The following is a 14367-nucleotide window of genomic DNA, read 5'->3' on the forward strand; positions in this document are numbered from 1 at the left end:
CCTGTGACTCGACTTGACTTGACTTGCCCAAGAAAAGAAATACTTGGGACTTACTTGAGACTTGAAGGTTCAGGCTTGAGACTTACTTGAGACTTGCACATGTGTGACTTGGTCCCATCTCTGGTAAACGGTGAGAGTAGGAAGCTGCTTCATAAAATGAAATCTTTTTATCTTAATGTATTGAAATGACGAAGTTCAGTTACTAGCGTGACACTAAAGGGCGTTGCACACCGGAAGAGAAGCACCGCTTCACGCCATAAATCTAAAAACAGAACAGAAGAACTTTGCAAGGAACAACAGACGTGTTTGTCTTTTTGTGGACTTCAGTGTGTTTGATAAGTTTTGTTTTTAACACCTTTTGTTAAGTTTTAGTCTGATGTCTTCTAGTCTTGTCATGTTTATTATCTGTCATGTTATCTTGTCTTGTGTGTTCCCTTTTTGGACGCCAGGTGGCGTCCTTTGAGGGAGGGCTACTGTCAGGACTCTGCCTTGAAGTCTTGTTATATTTGTATTTTGTCATGGTGGCAGAGTTCTGGCAGTCCCTGGCTTTGTGTGGAGGTTCATGCCTTGTTTTTGTGTTTGGCATGTGCCTCCGGTGTCTTGTCATTTGTCCCCGCCCCCTCGTCCTCTTGCTTATTGTTAATTATTACTTATTCCCATCACCTGTTCCCGCTAGTTATCTTGTTTGGTTTTCTCTATTTAATGTCAGTGTTTCTTTTGTTCTGTGCAGGTTCATTGTGTTCTGTTCCCGTGTTTGGTGTTCGTGTCTAGTCAAGATACCAAGTTAAAGTCTCAGTGTTATTTGTGAAGTTCATGTTGTTTACCCCCTCGTGGGTTTTTTGTTTGTTAATAAATAAAGTGTTTTCTGTTTTCACCCTGACATCGTCTGCATTTGGGTTCATTTGTCCTGCAATCCTCACAGAAATGTCTGTCTTAGAAATGGCCCCAAGCCAGTTTGAGACCCCTGAGATAAAGGATAGTCAGCTTAAAACAAACTCCATCTAACTGTGGTTTTTTTAAGTTTTGTTTTTTAAATAAGACCTGGGACAAGAACAAAATAAACCAAAATCTCAAAACTTCATAAAAAGTGTCCTTAGTAACGTCATAATTTTGCTAGTTAATGCTCAAGAAGACGATCTCTCTGTGTGAATTTATTATTTTGTAGAAATCTGTTGAGTATGAAACTATTTCATGAGTGTAAAGGAATTAAAATAAATTGGTAAGTCAGAGTTGTCTTAACATATGTAACATTTTGTTTATAAAATATTTATTAGAATTATTATGAGAATGCCCTTTGTCTCAGATAAGAGATGAGGAATAATCACCTCCATTTTAGGCCTAGTTCACACGGACAAGGGCATTTTTATAACCAGAGTTTTACCTCTCAAAAAATCTCATCCACACTTGCTCGGTTTAAAAGAAATCTCCATACACATTAAAAAGCAAAAACAAGCTATAAAGCACTGTCAAAAGCCTGCCACACCGGCAGGCGGCGATATAACCTAAATTATAAAGCCACCTTGACCAATCAGAAGCCTAACAAAAGTGATGCCGCAAGGCAAAAACCCCGGTTTTACTGTCTACATGACAATCCTGCAACCGGCGGTTCTAAAAATCCTCACCCTGGCAGAGGTTTTCCAAAATGTTCGGTTTCAGCGCCGTAATACTGCGAATGGCCGAACTGCATAAAAAAGTCACAGTTATAAAAATACCCGTGTCTGTGTGGACTAGACCTTAAATGTAAACGGCAGACATGGGGACTTGTGACTTGGTGACTTGGACTCGAGTCGACTCGAGTCGCTATTTTTGTGACTTGTTACTTGACTTGACAAAAAATAAAATACTTGAGACTTGACTCGGACTTGGAAGTTAAAGACTCGGGACTTGACTTGACTTGAGACACGATGACTTGAATGACTTGAGTGTTAATCACATCATGTTTTCAGTTTGAATATAAAATATATAAATTATTTTAAAAAATTAAGTTGACCAAGCTGGAGCGCCGGCTGAGAATGGCGTTGTCATGAAACGACACTATCATCCGTCATGCCCTCTCGTACCTTACGCACACCACGACTACTTAGATCAGATATCAACATGTCAGCCGGAGGGGTACAGAGGGTCATCGCTTTTGGCTTCAACAAGATGGCAAAAGACGAACAGTGCGTTGCAAGACATGCAACATTAAAATCACGGGCAGCCAGACGACAACCATTCTGCCCAGAGTAGAATGCCATTAACTGCTTGTCAATTTGTTAATATCTGGTTAGTTGGTGGTTAGCTAATGCAATAATAGCTGAAGTAGCCCTCATCATACTGTGTTGGGGACAAATGAGGGCCAAATAATTGTTATTTATTTTTTAAAATACTTCCCTTGATCTGAGCGGCACGAGACTTGGTTACTTTTTAAAGTTTGCCACCTGAACACACACACACACAAAGAAAAATGACTTGATTCTACAATGTTAGGGGTGGTTCACATGTCGCGTCTTTTGCGCGCCCAAGTTCGTTATTTCAAATGTAGGCGCGCGAATGGAAGAGACGCGTTGCGACGCGCTCGTTTTTTCTGGCCGCATGTTTGAGATAGAGCGTGTGTGTGTGTGTGTGTGTGTGTGTGTGTGTGTGTGTGTGTGTGTGTGTGTGAGAGAGAGAGAGAGAGAGAGAGAGAGAGAGAGAGGAGAAATGTAACAAAGTTTAATGCTGTCGGTAAACTGTGTTTGAGAGAGGGAGGTGTTCAGAGAGGATTCTGTTGGATGTTAAGATGTTATTTGTTTTATGGACTCAATGTTGAAAATTTCAAACATTTCACACACGGTTGGCAGAAGTGAAAAACAAATAATTTATGAAGTTACAATTTTGTTTGATTCCATGATGTATTTTACTCAACATGCAAATCCAAATTATTGTAATTTCCTGATAGTTACTTTCTATATCTGTCCTTTCACTTTATTAAGATCAGATTCTGCAGGTAAAATTACAGTAATAAGGTGACTTGACTTGGACTTGACTTGACCTACTACAGGACTTGACTTGACTTGACTTGACATAGCCTGTGACTCGACTTGACTTGACTTGCCCAAGAAAAGAAATACTTGGGACTTACTTGAGACTTGAAGGTTCAGGCTTGAGACTTACTTGAGACTTGCACATGTGTGACTTGGTCCCATCTCTGGTAAACGGTGAGAGTAGGAAGCTGCTTCATAAAATGAAATCTTTTTATCTTAATGTATTGAAATGACGAAGTTCAGTTACTAGCGTGACACTAAAGGGCGTTGCACACCGGAAGAGAAGCACCGCTTCACGCCATAAATCTAAAAACAGAACAGAAGAACTTTGCAAGGAACAACAGACGTGTTTGTCTTCCAATGTTGCCTCTATGGGGCGGTTTCATGTTTTACCAATTCATGTGACACTTTAAATGTATAAAGTGAGAATGTGCAGGTTAGTGTAAGCAATGTCTCAGATTTATTTCTGAAAGACAGGTCCGAACTTATTTTTTATCTATGGCCTTTATTGTTTGTTTTTTTACTAATATCTGGCAACACAGGATGACCAGCACTTAAAAAAATAAACAAATGGCATATTACTCAGGATATTGCTGACATACTGCATTCAGTAAGACACACCCAACAACACCAATGTAATTGTGCTATTGTAGGACCCAAATACATGACAGATATGTTAACTGAATATAAACCTAACAGATTACTCAGATCATTAGGATCCGGTCAGTTAGAAATCCCAAGGGTTCACTCAAAACAAGGTGCATCAGCATTTAGTTATTATGCCACCTGTAGCTGGAATCAACTTCCAGAAGAGATCAGATGTGCTTCAACAGTAAACACTTTTAAATCTAGATTAAAAACACATCTGTTTAACTCTGTATTTACTGAATGAGCACTGTGCTGCTTTACACTGACTGCACTTTTAACTCAAGTCACTTTTACTTCTATTTTATTCTTTTTAACATTTTAAACTGTTTTTATTAAAATCACATTTATTTTCTTTCATTGTTATTTTAAATTCTCATGTATCTTTGTTTTATTGTGATTTTATCGTGTGTATCTTTTTTTTTACATTTTCTTTTTTCTCTTTTATATATTGTTCCCTATCAAAAGCTTTACTCGATGCTGCGCTGCTAAGCGCTATGGGGGAAACGTCTTTATCGTTGACCAGCTGAATATAGTGTGCAAACACGTCAATGAAATTGACCCGGAGGTATATAGCCTCGGTTGATGACGACATCACAGCGCACCCAATGCGAGGCTATAAAATAGATGATCAACAGCTGTGTCATCAGGTCTTTTTATTTTCAGACCAACTCTGAATGAGTGTGTGCTACACTGAAATGCAAATCTCTCTCTTACCTTTTGAACTTCACTTGAGATCTTTGTTAGGAGTTAGATTCCAACAAGATAGAGTGCAGACTTTCTCTCTTTCCGATTTTAAAGGAGTTTAAGTTAAAAGGAAAATATGAGTAAGAAGAGTCACGAGCAGTCTAAGTCGTGTTTGTTTTCGCTTTATGGCGAAGGACGACACACACACTTAACTGTTTTGTGTGTTTGGGGGAGGAGCATGCGGTCATGGCTTTGTACAGTCTGATGAGTGCGAGCATTGTGAATCATTCACAATATAAATGATTCGTGCTCGCCGTGATTATTTCTGACCGCAACCTCAAATTAAGTTATATTTCTTCGCGTGATTCCGAAGCGCACTCCGGTGTTTCTTCGGGTTATGTGGGGGTAATTATAATAATGATGTTGATGATATCTCTCTCGGTTCTGCGGAGTTTCATAAACCAGCCTCCGAGCGTTTCTCGCGCGATGAAAGTCGGCCGAGGAGCTTCTCGAGGTGGTAACACGCGCCAGGTTGCAAATTGATTGGCCTCGCGAGCCAGAGAACCCCAAACAAAGCAAACTAGCGGATAGGTTTCTATAGTGACAAAGGGAGAGGACGAAACATGAGCCTCTCTCTTTCTTTGAGGATCTCCATGGTGAATTAAATAAATCATGGGAAAGACCATACTCGTTGCGTGCTTCATGCCCACGGCGTCAATTTACGACTATCGTGGGTACGAAGACGCGCGGATATACCGAAATGCCACAGGTGGAAGAGACGCACGCGAGTTATCTCTCGCCTGGCTCGGTATCCTCATTAAAGAAGCCTCTCGTGGGCAAAGCTTATCAAGCCGCAGGTCAGGCTGGTGCTGCGCTGCATACTATGGCAATATTACAGGCATACCAGACTGATCTGTTAAAGGATTTGAGTGCAGGCGAGACGATAGACAAAGAGACATTTGACGAGTTACGTATGACTACAGATCTGTCTCGTGTCATTAAATAAACGGCTCGCGCTATCGGCCGTACTATGTCTGCTCTGGTTAACACAGAGAGGCATTTATGGCTAAATCTGTCAGGCATAAATGAGAAGGATAAAACTTTTCTTTTAAATGCCCCTGTTTCCCCATTGGGTTTATTTGGTGACACGGTTGACTCCGTTGTCACGAAATTCACTGAAGTTAAAAGCATGAAGAAATATTCCACTCTTTACAGTAGGGCTCGCCGGGGGGCGGGGCATATCATGTTACATCAGATCGCTCCGTCCCGTTGCCTTTACGAAGCCTCTCCACCTCCGCCGCCTGTGGGCTTGCGGGGGGGGGGGGGGGTTTCCAGCATAATGTTAAAGGCCCTCTGTCTTCAATGTTAAAGGCCCCCCGTGCAGGGTTTTTTTTTTTAGCATTCCCCTAAGAGGAAATAATAAAATTAATACCATTATCAGAGAGTCTGGCAGCGTGGAAACTCCTGCCAGGCGTTTCTGCTTGGGTAATAAGCACAGTACACTTAGGATACATAATCCAATTTATTCGTCGTCTTCTGCACTTCAATGGCGTGATATTCACTTCTGTGAGACCGGAATGAACGCATGTACTGTTGCAAGAAATACAAACTCTACTGATGAAAGGGGCCATAGAACATGTTCCCCTTCCAGAGAGAAGGTCAGGCTTTTACAGCAGATACTTCCTGGTTCTTACAGTCTGCCTAGCTTTATCACCCCGCACACACACAAAATGTATGGATGCAGCACTGGCTCCATTGAGACTCCGGTGCATCTGCATTTTAAATTACATGGATGATTGGCTAATACTAGCAAAATCGCGATAGGTGGCGCTCCAACACAAAAACATTGTGTTAGCACATCTACTTTTTCTAGGGTTGAGACTCAACGCCAAGAAAAGCGTTCTTTCTCATGCCCAGAGAATGACTTATTATGGTTACATTCGTAACCCGAGACGTTCCCCTTCGAGGGAACTCGAGCTGCGTCGCCGAAGCTACGCTATGGGAACGATGTACCAAAACACCATACTACCAAATGCCTGTCTGTGTGTAAAAACGCGCACAGCTTAAGACATAAGCACCTGGGCTCCAGGCGTAGCACCAACATCTAACTCGTAAAACCAAACGAATGTGAGCGGAGAGGACCAGCCTGCCGCATCACAGACATCCTGCATTGAAGCCCCTAGCCACAAGGCCTTAGAGGCTGCCATACCCCGGGTAGAATGAGCCCTGACGGCGATAGGTGAAGGCCGTCCAGTGGTCTCATAAGCCAGAGAGATAGTCTCAACTATCCACTTACTGAGTGTCTGCTTGGTCGCCGGCAGGCCTTTCTTGGGCGAGCCAAAGCACACAAACAGTTGCTCAGACCTCCTCCACAAAGAAGATCTGTGAACATAGGCATCCAGTGCTCGCACTGGACACACCAAGTTAAGCTTTTCCTGATTCCTATCCCTAAATGGGGGAGGACAGAGGGCCTGAAGTACGACAGGTCGTGGCACATGAGTCGGTACCTTAGGCACATAGCTGGGCCTTGGGTACAAGAAAGCCTTAACCATCCCCGGTGCGAATTCAAGGCACGTAGGGGAAACCGACAGGGCCTGAAGGTCACCCACTCTCCTCAGAGAAGTGACTGCCAACAGAAGTACTGTCTTAAGTGCCACAAACTTGACTGGAACGGTCTCAATGGGCTCAAACGGAGCCATGGACAGACCTTCCAGCACAACGGCCAGGTCCCAGGCTGGGACCCTGGGTCGGACTACAGGCCTCAGCCTCCGAGTGCCACGAAGGAAGCGAACCACCAGCGGGTCTCTCCCAAGGGATTGCCCAACCAAAGGAACATGGTAAGCCGAGATGGCCGCCACATACACCTTCAGTGTAGAAGGAGATAACCCTGCGGTGAACTTTTCCTGCAGAAACTCCAAGACTGTACCAATTGGGCAGTTCACAGGGTCATGCAGGTGTTTGCTGCACCAGGATAGTTACTTTCTATATCTGTCCTTTCACTTTATTAAGATCAGATTCTGCAGGTAAAATTACAGTAATAAGGTGACTTGACTTGGACTTGACTTGACCTACTACAGGACTTGACTTGACTTGACTTGACATAGCCTGTGACTCGACTTGACTTGACTTGCCCAAGAAAAGAAATACTTGGGACTTACTTGAGACTTGAAGGTTCAGGCTTGAGACTTACTTGAGACTTGCACATGTGTGACTTGGTCCCATCTCTGGTAAACGGTGAGAGTAGGAAGCTGCTTCATAAAATGAAATCTTTTTATCTTAATGTATTGAAATGACGAAGTTCAGTTACTAGCGTGACACTAAAGGGCGTTGCACACCGGAAGAGAAGCACCGCTTCACGCCATAAATCTAAAAACAGAACAGAAGAACTTTGCAAGGAACAACAGACGTGTTTGTCTTTTTGTGGACTTCAGTGTGTTTGATAAGTTTTGTTTTTAACACCTTTTGTTAAGTTTTAGTCTGATGTCTTCTAGTCTTGTCATGTTTATTATCTGTCATGTTATCTTGTCTTGTGTGTTCCCTTTTTGGACGCCAGGTGGCGTCCTTTGAGGGAGGGCTACTGTCAGGACTCTGCCTTGAAGTCTTGTTATATTTGTATTTTGTCATGGTGGCAGAGTTCTGGCAGTCCCTGGCTTTGTGTGGAGGTTCATGCCTTGTTTTTGTGTTTGGCATGTGCCTCCGGTGTCTTGTCATTTGTCCCCGCCCCCTCGTCCTCTTGCTTATTGTTAATTATTACTTATTCCCATCACCTGTTCCCGCTAGTTATCTTGTTTGGTTTTCTCTATTTAATGTCAGTGTTTCTTTTGTTCTGTGCAGGTTCATTGTGTTCTGTTCCCGTGTTTGGTGTTCGTGTCTAGTCAAGATACCAAGTTAAAGTCTCAGTGTTATTTGTGAAGTTCATGTTGTTTACCCCCTCGTGGGTTTTTTGTTTGTTAATAAATAAAGTGTTTTCTGTTTTCACCCTGACATCGTCTGCATTTGGGTTCATTTGTCCTGCAATCCTCACAGAAATGTCTGTCTTAGAAATGGCCCCAAGCCAGTTTGAGACCCCTGAGATAAAGGATAGTCAGCTTAAAACAAACTCCATCTAACTGTGGTTTTTTTAAGTTTTGTTTTTTAAATAAGACCTGGGACAAGAACAAAATAAACCAAAATCTCAAAACTTCATAAAAAGTGTCCTTAGTAACGTCATAATTTTGCTAGTTAATGCTCAAGAAGACGATCTCTCTGTGTGAATTTATTATTTTGTAGAAATCTGTTGAGTATGAAACTATTTCATGAGTGTAAAGGAATTAAAATAAATTGGTAAGTCAGAGTTGTCTTAACATATGTAACATTTTGTTTATAAAATATTTATTAGAATTATTATGAGAATGCCCTTTGTCTCAGATAAGAGATGAGGAATAATCACCTCCATTTTAGGCCTAGTTCACACGGACAAGGGCATTTTTATAACCAGAGTTTTACCTCTCAAAAAATCTCATCCACACTTGCTCGGTTTAAAAGAAATCTCCATACACATTAAAAAGCAAAAACAAGCTATAAAGCACTGTCAAAAGCCTGCCACACCGGCAGGCGGCGATATAACCTAAATTATAAAGCCACCTTGACCAATCAGAAGCCTAACAAAAGTGATGCCGCAAGGCAAAAACCCCGGTTTTACTGTCTACATGACAATCCTGCAACCGGCGGTTCTAAAAATCCTCACCCTGGCAGAGGTTTTCCAAAATGTTCGGTTTCAGCGCCGTAATACTGCGAATGGCCGAACTGCATAAAAAAGTCACAGTTATAAAAATACCCGTGTCTGTGTGGACTAGACCTTAAATGTAAACGGCAGACATGGGGACTTGTGACTTGGTGACTTGGACTCGAGTCGACTCGAGTCGCTATTTTTGTGACTTGTTACTTGACTTGACAAAAAATAAAATACTTGAGACTTGACTCGGACTTGGAAGTTAAAGACTCGGGACTTGACTTGACTTGAGACACGATGACTTGAATGACTTGAGTGTTAATCACATCATGTTTTCAGTTTGAATATAAAATATATAAATTATTTTAAAAAATTAAGTTGACCAAGCTGGAGCGCCGGCTGAGAATGGCGTTGTCATGAAACGACACTATCATCCGTGATGCCCTCTCGTACCTTACGCACACCACGACTACTTAGATCAGATATCAACATGTCAGCCGGAGGGGTACAGAGGGTCATCGCTTTTGGCTTCAACAAGATGGCAAAAGACGAACAGTGCGTTGCAAGACATGCAACATTAAAATCACGGGCAGCCAGACGACAACCATTCTGCCCAGAGTAGAATGCCATTAACTGCTTGTCAATTTGTTAATATCTGGTTAGTTGGTGGTTAGCTAATGCAATAATAGCTAAAGTAGCCCTCATCATACTGTGTTGGGGACAAATGTGGGCCAAATAATTGTTATTTATTTTTTAAAATACTTCCCTTGATCTGAGCGGCACGAGACTTGGTTACTTTTTAAAGTTTGCCACCTGAACACACACACACACAAAGAAAAATGACTTGATTCTACAATGTTAGGGGTGGTTCACATGTCGCGTCTTTTGCGCGCCCAAGTTCGTTATTTCAAATGTAGGCGCGCGAATGGAAGAGACGCGTTGCGACGCGCTCGTTTTTTCTGGCCGCATGTTTGAGATAGAGCGTGTGTGTGTGTGTGTGTGTGTGTGTGTGTGTGTGTGTGTGTGTGTGTGTGTGAGAGAGAGAGAGAGAGAGAGAGAGAGAGAGAGAGGAGAAATGTAACAAAGTTTAATGCTGTCGGTAAACTGTGTTTGAGAGAGGGAGGTGTTCAGAGAGGATTCTGTTGGATGTTAAGATGTTATTTGTTTTATGGACTCAATGTTGAAAATTTCAAACATTTCACACACGGTTGGCAGAAGTGAAAAACAAATAATTTATGAAGTTACAATTTTGTTTGATTCCATGATGTATTTTACTCAACATGCAAATCCAAATTATTGTAATTTCCTGATAGTTACTTTCTATATCTGTCCTTTCACTTTATTAAGATCAGATTCTGCAGGTAAAATTACAGTAATAAGGTGACTTGACTTGGACTTGACTTGACCTACTACAGGACTTGACTTGACTTGACTTGACATAGCCTGTGACTCGACTTGACTTGACTTGCCCAAGAAAAGAAATACTTGGGACTTACTTGAGACTTGAAGGTTCAGGCTTGAGACTTACTTGAGACTTGCACATGTGTGACTTGGTCCCATCTCTGGTAAACGGTGAGAGTAGGAAGCTGCTTCATAAAATGAAATCTTTTTATCTTAATGTATTGAAATGACGAAGTTCAGTTACTAGCGTGACACTAAAGGGCGTTGCACACCGGAAGAGAAGCACCGCTTCACGCCATAAATCTAAAAACAGAACAGAAGAACTTTGCAAGGAACAACAGACGTGTTTGTCTTCCAATGTTGCCTCTATGGGGCGGTTTCATGTTTTACCAATTCATGTGACACTTTAAATGTATAAAGTGAGAATGTGCAGGTTAGTGTAAGCAATGTCTCAGATTTATTTCTGAAAGACAGGTCCGAACTTATTTTTTATCTATGGCCTTTATTGTTTGTTTTTTTACTAATATCTGGCAACACAGGATGACCAGCACTTAAAAAAATAAACAAATGGCATATTACTCAGGATATTGCTGACATACTGCATTCAGTAAGACACACCCAACAACACCAATGTAATTGTGCTATTGTAGGACCCAAATACATGACAGATATGTTAACTGAATATAAACCTAACAGATTACTCAGATCATTAGGATCCGGTCAGTTAGAAATCCCAAGGGTTCACTCAAAACAAGGTGCATCAGCATTTAGTTATTATGCCACCTGTAGCTGGAATCAACTTCCAGAAGAGATCAGATGTGCTTCAACAGTAAACACTTTTAAATCTAGATTAAAAACACATCTGTTTAACTCTGTATTTACTGAATGAGCACTGTGCTGCTTTACACTGACTGCACTTTTAACTCAAGTCACTTTTACTTCTATTTTATTCTTTTTAACATTTTAAACTGTTTTTATTAAAATCACATTTATTTTCTTTCATTGTTATTTTAAATTCTCATGTATCTTTGTTTTATTGTGATTTTATCGTGTGTATCTTTTTTTTTACATTTTCTTTTTTCTCTTTTATATATTGTTCCCTATCAAAAGCTTTACTCGATGCTGCGCTGCTAAGCGCTATGGGGGAAACGTCTTTATCGTTGACCAGCTGAATATAGTGTGCAAACACGTCAATGAAATTGACCCGGAGGTATATAGCCTCGGTTGATGACGACATCACAGCGCACCCAATGCGAGGCTATAAAATAGATGATCAACAGCTGTGTCATCAGGTCTTTTTATTTTCAGACCAACTCTGAATGAGTGTGTGCTACACTGAAATGCAAATCTCTCTCTTACCTTTTGAACTTCACTTGAGATCTTTGTTAGGAGTTAGATTCCAACAAGATAGAGTGCAGACTTTCTCTCTTTCCGATTTTAAAGGAGTTTAAGTTAAAAGGAAAATATGAGTAAGAAGAGTCACGAGCAGTCTAAGTCGTGTTTGTTTTCGCTTTATGGCGAAGGACGACACACACACTTAACTGTTTTGTGTGTTTGGGGGAGGAGCATGCGGTCATGGCTTTGTACAGTCTGATGAGTGCGAGCATTGTGAATCATTCACAATATAAATGATTCGTGCTCGCCGTGATTATTTCTGACCGCAACCTCAAATTAAGTTATATTTCTTCGCGTGATTCCGAAGCGCACTCCGGTGTTTCTTCGGGTTATGTGGGGGTAATTATAATAATGATGTTGATGATATCTCTCTCGGTTCTGCGGAGTTTCATAAACCAGCCTCCGAGCGTTTCTCGCGCGATGAAAGTCGGCCGAGGAGCTTCTCGAGGTGGTAACACGCGCCAGGTTGCAAATTGATTGGCCTCGCGAGCCAGAGAACCCCAAACAAAGCAAACTAGCGGATAGGTTTCTATAGTGACAAAGGGAGAGGACGAAACATGAGCCTCTCTCTTTCTTTGAGGATCTCCATGGTGAATTAAATAAATCATGGGAAAGACCATACTCGTTGCGTGCTTCATGCCCACGGCGTCAATTTACGACTATCGTGGGTACGAAGACGCGCGGATATACCGAAATGCCACAGGTGGAAGAGACGCACGCGAGTTATCTCTCGCCTGGCTCGGTATCCTCATTAAAGAAGCCTCTCGTGGGCAAAGCTTATCAAGCCGCAGGTCAGGCTGGTGCTGCGCTGCATACTATGGCAATATTACAGGCATACCAGACTGATCTGTTAAAGGATTTGAGTGCAGGCGAGACGATAGACAAAGAGACATTTGACGAGTTACGTATGACTACAGATCTGTCTCGTGTCATTAAATAAACGGCTCGCGCTATCGGCCGTACTATGTCTGCTCTGGTTAACACAGAGAGGCATTTATGGCTAAATCTGTCAGGCATAAATGAGAAGGATAAAACTTTTCTTTTAAATGCCCCTGTTTCCCCATTGGGTTTATTTGGTGACACGGTTGACTCCGTTGTCACGAAATTCACTGAAGTTAAAAGCATGAAGAAATATTCCACTCTTTACAGTAGGGCTCGCCGGGGGGCGGGGCATATCATGTTACATCAGATCGCTCCGTCCCGTTGCCTTTACGAAGCCTCTCCACCTCCGCCGCCTGTGGGCTTGCGGGGGGGGGGGGGGGGTTTCCAGCATAATGTTAAAGGCCCTCTGTCTTCAATGTTAAAGGCCCCCCGTGCAGGGTTTTTTTTTTTAGCATTCCCCTAAGAGGAAATAATAAAATTAATACCATTATCAGAGAGTCTGGCAGCGTGGAAACTCCTGCCAGGCGTTTCTGCTTGGGTAATAAGCACAGTACACTTAGGATACATAATCCAATTTATTCGTCGTCTTCTGCACTTCAATGGCGTGATATTCACTTCCGTGAGACCGGAACGAACGCACGTACTGTTGCAAGAAATACAAACTCTACTGATGAAAGGGGCCATAGAACATGTTCCCCTTCCAGAGAGAAGGTCAGGCTTTTACAGCAGATACTTCCTGGTTCTTACAGTCTGCCTAGCTTTATCACCCCGCACACACACAAAATGTATGGATGCAGCACTGGCTCCATTGAGACTCCGGTGCATCTGCATTTTAAATTACATGGATGATTGGCTAATACTAGCAAAATCGCGATAGGTGGCGCTCCAACACAAAAACATTGTGTTAGCACATCTACTTTTTCTAGGGTTGAGACTCAACGCCAAGAAAAGCGTTCTTTCTCATGCCCAGAGAATGACTTATTATGGTTACATTCGTAACCCGAGACGTTCCCCTTCGAGGGAACTCGAGCTGCGTCGCCGAAGCTACGCTATGGGAACGATGTACCAAAACACCATACTACCAAGTGCCGGTCTGTGTGTAGAAACGCGCACAGTTTAAGACATAAGCACCTGGGCTCCAGGCGTAGCACCAACATCTAACTCGTAAAACCAAACGAATGTGAGCGGAGAGGACCAGCCTGCCGCATCACAGACATCCTGCATTGAAGCCCCTAGCCACAAGGCCTTAGAGGCTGCCATACCCCGGGTAGAATGAGCCCTGACGGCGATAGGTGAAGGCCGTCCAGTGGTCTCATAAGCCAGAGAGATAGTCTCAACTATCCACTTACTGAGTGTCTGCTTGGTCGCCGGCAGGCCTTTCTTGGGCGAGCCAAAGCACACAAACAGTTGCTCAGACCTCCTCCACAAAGAAGATCTGTGAACATAGGCATCCAGTGCTCGCACTGGACACACCAAGTTAAGCTTTTCCTGATTCCTATCCCTAAATGGGGGAGGACAGAGGGCCTGAAGTACGACAGGTCGTGGCACATGAGTCGGTACCTTAGGCACATAGCTGGGCCTTGGGTACAAGAAAGCCTTAACCATCCCCGGTGCGAATTCAAGGCACGTAGGGGAAACCGA

Source organism: Misgurnus anguillicaudatus, chromosome 21 (assembly GCF_027580225.2).
Source record: "Misgurnus anguillicaudatus chromosome 21, ASM2758022v2, whole genome shotgun sequence".
NCBI lineage: Eukaryota > Metazoa > Chordata > Actinopteri > Cypriniformes > Cobitidae > Misgurnus > Misgurnus anguillicaudatus.